A 5837-nucleotide genomic window follows, 5' to 3' on the forward strand; every position below is an offset into this window, starting at 1 on the left:
CTAGGGAAGCTTTGCTCATTTCAGGCCTCACACATGGCCACCAACCCAGCTTGGCTCTGATACTTGCCAGGCAGCTGCTGTCCCTGATGGCCTGATACTACTGTAACCCTACTACATGGGCTTCCAACATGGAAGTTCCCTCCTCATCTTTCTAATGTCTGTCTCCCTCCAGCAATTTAAAGCTCAGAACTTTTTATATATACGTGCCTTCAGATATTCTTCTAGCCAGTCTAGCCAAGTAGAGAGGGCAAGCAAATCTTTTTGTGGCTGTTCTGATTTCTTGGACACTTTCTACTACATAAGGGAGTGACAAGTCTGTTGCAAAAGGGCACATTGGAGAAATAAGAAAGAACTCTAGGAATTCTGGGGCAGGAAATTCTGGAAAGCATCCAGAAGGAGAGGTCTCTGAAATGAATCTTGAAATAATTTAAGAATTATAAAAGGCTGAGGTGACAAGGGAATGTATAATGGGTATTCCAGTCAACTATGCAGAGATATGAAGATGAAGAAATGACATGTTGAGTTTGGAGATTGGTAAATAGTATGATTTGACTGATGTGTTATGGCTATGAGAAGAATAATATGAGCATATTGGGTTGAAGTCCAATTATAAAGGACCTTAAAAATCAGATTAAGGAGTTGATTGTATTTTCCCCTAGAAACAATAGGGAGCCACTAGAAGGTTTTAGTAGAAGGAAGATAATATTGGCAACGCTGAATAGATGGGAGAACCAAGTGTCAAAGAGATCAATTTAAAGGCTATAACAAGGCAAAAGTGCTCTGTCATTTTTTAAGGTGTTAAAAGGCATTCTTATGAATCTTCTTATCAAAGGTCATTCTGACAGTAGCATGAAAGATGGATTGTAGGGTGAATACTTAGACCTTAATAATGATTAATAAATTAATCAAGGTAAAGGAGAGGGAAGTGTCAACCATAACGCAAAGATGGCAAACACAAGAAACTCTAGAAATGATAGTTTCCCAGATAAAAATAGACCACAGCTGGGGATGTCTTGAATCTGAGATCCTGTTGGAACATCCTCATGGCTATATTGTGAAGATGGCTGGAAATGTGAGTCTGAAACTCCAAGAGAGATCTGGATTGGTGATTCAACATTAACTCAAATAGGCCAAGATTAAGTAATATGTGTGACCTACACACATTGTTCTTTTCTATTTGGATATGATCTAGTTTATGAAATAAATCTGTTCCCAAACATGAATAACCAAGATGCTTGAAGGAAGGATCTCACAGTCCCACCTCCCCATCCAACTAAGTGTTCCTAGACAATCTTAAGAGAGTGATTACAGGAAAAAAAAAGTATTTTACTAGAGGAGATGAGCTTTTTGAAGATAGAAAAGAAGGAAAATTTTACCAAGACAATCAAGAGATTTATAAAACAAAACACTTCAATATTATTTTGACAGAAATTAAGGAAGTACAAATGGTTAGACTGAGCCAATCTGTTAAAAATATCAATAGTTCTCAAGTTAATTTAGATTGTAATCAATATCAATGAGCTAGTGACTAGTATTGGTAAAATTATAATTCATATGGAGCTTTAAATAATGAGCAATAATATGTAATTATAGAAATTATCTAATACTAGATTTAAAAAATAGAAAAATAGATCAGTGGAAAAAATATAGAATTCAGAAGTGGTACTAAATGAATATGAGATAATTGATAAACTCATTATTAGAAAGTAGTGGAGAAAAGAATGCAACAGGATTCAATAATAATTATTGGGAAAACTAGATAATGTAGAATAGAATAATTTAATTTCTCAGACAACCCAGAGGAGTCCCTCCAGGGCAGAAGGCCATACCAACTCTGCTACTAGTTTGGAAAGATTCTATCCAATTTACCTAGTTGCGTTCTAAATCAAGAACTTCAGAACCTGAACTCCCCCGTCTCTAATAGTTGGCCCAGGTCAACTCTAGAATTTTTGGGAAGGCTGCAAAGTTTCCCTTCCTACCACTTCCTCTGCACCAAGTCCTAGAAGGAGCATCTATTGTTTATTTGGGGGCAAGGATGTTGGGGTTAAGTGACTGGCTCAGGTCACCGAGTGTTAAGCGTTTGAACTCAGCTCCTCCTGACTCCAGGGCCTGTGCTCTACCACTGTGCCATCTAGCGGCGCCTGAGAAGGAGCATGTAAAACCCCCTCAGAGTCAGCCTTACAAGTGTTGCTCCCCAACAAGATTATAAACTCATCAATGATTTCACCAAGGCCGGAGCCACGTCTTAAGTTTCTAGCCCCTCACAGAGAGATGACATGCATTTAATATCCCATTAGTGAGTAAGCCATGGAGCCAGAATCTGAAGGGATACTGGACAATACTGTACCTCTAATCTCACATATTAACCCCAGTGCCTACCATTTTGCTAGCTTCACTCCTTGGAATCCTCAGAGTTTTCAAAGATCTACTTGTAAAATGAAACACTGTATTTCTGCTCTGCTGTCTTATCGCGGCCTCGGAATCCTGGGTCCCATTGGTCGTAAAAAACGGTCCCATTGGCCATAAAACCGGAGCATAAGTGCTGGTAGGGTCATATCGCTGCTTCTTCTGATAAGAAAGGTTCCACACCAGCGCTGGTCGCCAGATGATTTATTCCTTGAGCTTCAATAACTCATGAAACTAACCCATGGGGCAGCTACCCTCTGCACTGTCTGAGAGAATATACTCAACAAGGAAGTTATGAGTCTTTAAAGTTCAAGGATCTACTTAGGGCCATGAAAACCCATCCAGTTAGCTCCAGCCCATGTTTCCTGCCATGCAGCCATCCCCCAGGACACCAAGATCTAGTCAATGTGCACATGTGCCTCTCTGTCCTGCGGCTGTCTCTCCACACCAGGAAGAGAGATCTTCTGAGCAGACCTTCAGGGACCCCAACCTCCCTCAATCCAAGGGAGTTAATTTGTACGCTTTTGGGGATCTTCCTGAGATAAAGCTGTGTAGCTAAAGGGGGGATCAATCCTACCTCTCTCATCCCTATCCAAAGAGCCCCAGACCCTCCAGGCCATGTTTCTTTTTTCAATGGAGCCAGAGCCCAGACAGCATGGAAAAACTTCCTTATAGTAAGAGATATCTAAAAAGTAACTGGCAGCTTCAAGGAAGGGCAGTTTCCCGGTCTCTGGAGGTCTTTAAACAGAGATTAGATAAGGACTTATCAGGTATGTTATAGTGGGGATTTCTTTCAAGTAGGAGTGGAACTAAATGGCTGCTGAGGTCTCTCCCAACTCTCACTCTCATTTTGGATGTCTGGCAAGAGGTACTCACTTAATAAATGCTTGTCACTCATTCCTTGACTTTCCCAACCCACTTTGATCAATTATTATCGTTGCTTCTAAAAAGGGCATGAGAAGCACCTGCCATATAGCTCCATTCACAAGGCTTTCCCTAACATGGATGGTGCCACAATCCCTCCTAGAATGTAAGCCCCGTGAGGGCAAGGGCTCTCTTACTTTTGTATTGGTGTCCCCAGCATCTCAGCACCAGGCACATAGGACACCCTGAGGGTGCTTTAGAGATAGATCTTGATAGATTGACAGCAAGTGGAATCAATTAATAGTAACTCAGCTACTAGTTAGAAATAACCAGGAAGAGATACGGGATAACTAAAGGGAGAACAAGAATTACTGAGAAACAAACTCTACTTATTGTCCCTAATTTCACCCTTTGTGCCAAGTTCAACACTTATTGTTCCTTACTCTCGGGCTGAGAAACTACTCCTCACCTTCAGCATAATGGGACAAAAAAAAGTACAGCTTATGCAGCTCCCACCCCACCCCTCCATGCAGCATTTGTACTCGTCGTACAAATCCCAGAGGGCAGCAGAGACCCGGCCAGTTTCTGTATTTTCACTTCCCATCAGAGTTCACCGATTCCTGGCAAAGCTGTCACTTGTATTTCTCCTGGAAACCAAGTGCATCATTCCCCCTCGGGCTCTAATACATCCAGGTGCTGATTGGCAGGTGGCGTCAGTAAATGAGGAAAGGGGATGACCCAAAGTCCTCTTCCAGATCTAAGTGCTTTGGTCTGAGAACTGAGAGAGCTGCCCCAGCCTTCTGAGGCCCTCCCCCGGCTGGAGCAGCCGGGCTGCTCACTCGTGCGCCGGGCCCTCGGGCTGGGCAACACTGCCATCTCGAGGTCATTGTTCTCCAGGCCCTGGTCCTGCGTCCCAGTGGTCCCACCCCACTTCCCAGCTCAGCCTACGGGCCCTTCCTCTGAGACCCGCCCTTGGGCTCCCGGAGAGCCTCGGTTAAACGAGACTGCCCGCCCTGCCGGTGAGCTCCGACACCGAGCAAGGAAGGAGGTCTTTACTTCAGAGACCAGATGAGTAAAAGCCGCTGGGAACTGCAGGGTCGGGGCTCCCGTATCCCTTTATATAAATGCTTATCCAAACCCAGCATGGTTTGGGAGCGCCGGATTGGAAAGCTGGGGAATTGATTCAATTGCTTTGGACCCTGACCTCTAAATCCCACTGGAGAGCTAGCAACACAGCCATCCGTCTCTGTCCTTCCCCTTGGCTTAAGTCGGGGTCTTAGGGCGCCCAGAAGGCGAGTCAGTCAGTTTTCAGAGCAGGAAGCTGGTCCATTCCAGAAAGATCCTCTTGGTGGCTCCCCATTCACCATGAGTAATGGCATCCTACTTTTGCTGGTTGCCTAGCAACCCCCTTATTCCCACACACCTAGTTTCTTCCCTCTGGTTTCCCTTAAGGGAAAGTAAAGGTTGGTAATTATTCTTCCCACAGCAACCTCTGTTCTCGTTGGGAAAAAAAGGCTCCACAATGGGGAAAATTGAGTTAGCTCATCTCCATAGAGAAATGTGCTCCTGGATCTAGGAAACACTGAGAAAAGCCTGCCCTAGTGATGTGTCAATTAGAATCAAATGTAGTTCACCATTCAACCGGAGGTGTGGGGGGGGGGGGGAAGGGGGGGTAACAACTTAGGACACAGTAAGTTTAGTTTGTAAATTTGCTTAGTTTAGTTTGGAATAGGTGCAAAAGAAAGTAACAAAGGACAGTATGGAGAACTGAAGAACAGGCTCAAAATGTATTGGTTAAAAAAAAATATGCTGGAAATAGCTAGATCGGAGAAGACTGAGGTAGGAGATAAACAATAGTTGTTTGAGTATTTAGTGGGTTATTCCAAATAAGAAGAATTAGGAATTAGATTTGGTTTACTTGAGTCCCAAAGACTTCAAAATCAGGAGCAGTGAAGAAAGAGATTTTATGTAAACTGTCTCTAGAAATAATGGGGTCTTTAAAAAGGTTGAATGCTCAGTGGCCAAGGACACTGTAGAAAGGATTCTTGGGTCAGTTTTTCCAATTTCGTATGATGTGTGACTGAAACTGCAGCAGGAAAAAAGGAAGTAATGGCGTCAAGATGAGAATGGTCAGCAGAGGCTTCATCAGCATCAAGTAGGCACTTAATAAATGCTTGTTCCCTCCTCCCTGTCCATGATACTTCCTTTCTTCCTTGAATCACCAGGCAATAGCTGAAGAACTCAGTCTCTGGCTACCACAAACCCTGGGAATGTTCCAGTCAAGCACTGGTCAGAATAACCTCAGAATACTGGATTTCAGAGATGGAAGGGAACTTAATAGTCAACTAGTCCAACCCTATATCCAAAAGGAATTCCATGTATAATAGGGGAATATAGAAATTAAGGTCTACGTTCTGGTAGTGGGATGGATGCAGGATTTGGCCTTTACTGGGGATTACTATCCTTTAAACATCACTGTCAAGGACATGATCAAGTTAGACCGCCAGACAGCACCCAATTTGAGGAAAAGTGGACATCATGAATAACCAAAGTCACAGAGGCTTAGA

This window comes from Sarcophilus harrisii, chromosome 2, assembly GCF_902635505.1.
Source record: "Sarcophilus harrisii chromosome 2, mSarHar1.11, whole genome shotgun sequence".
Classification (NCBI taxonomy): Eukaryota; Metazoa; Chordata; class Mammalia; order Dasyuromorphia; family Dasyuridae; genus Sarcophilus; species Sarcophilus harrisii.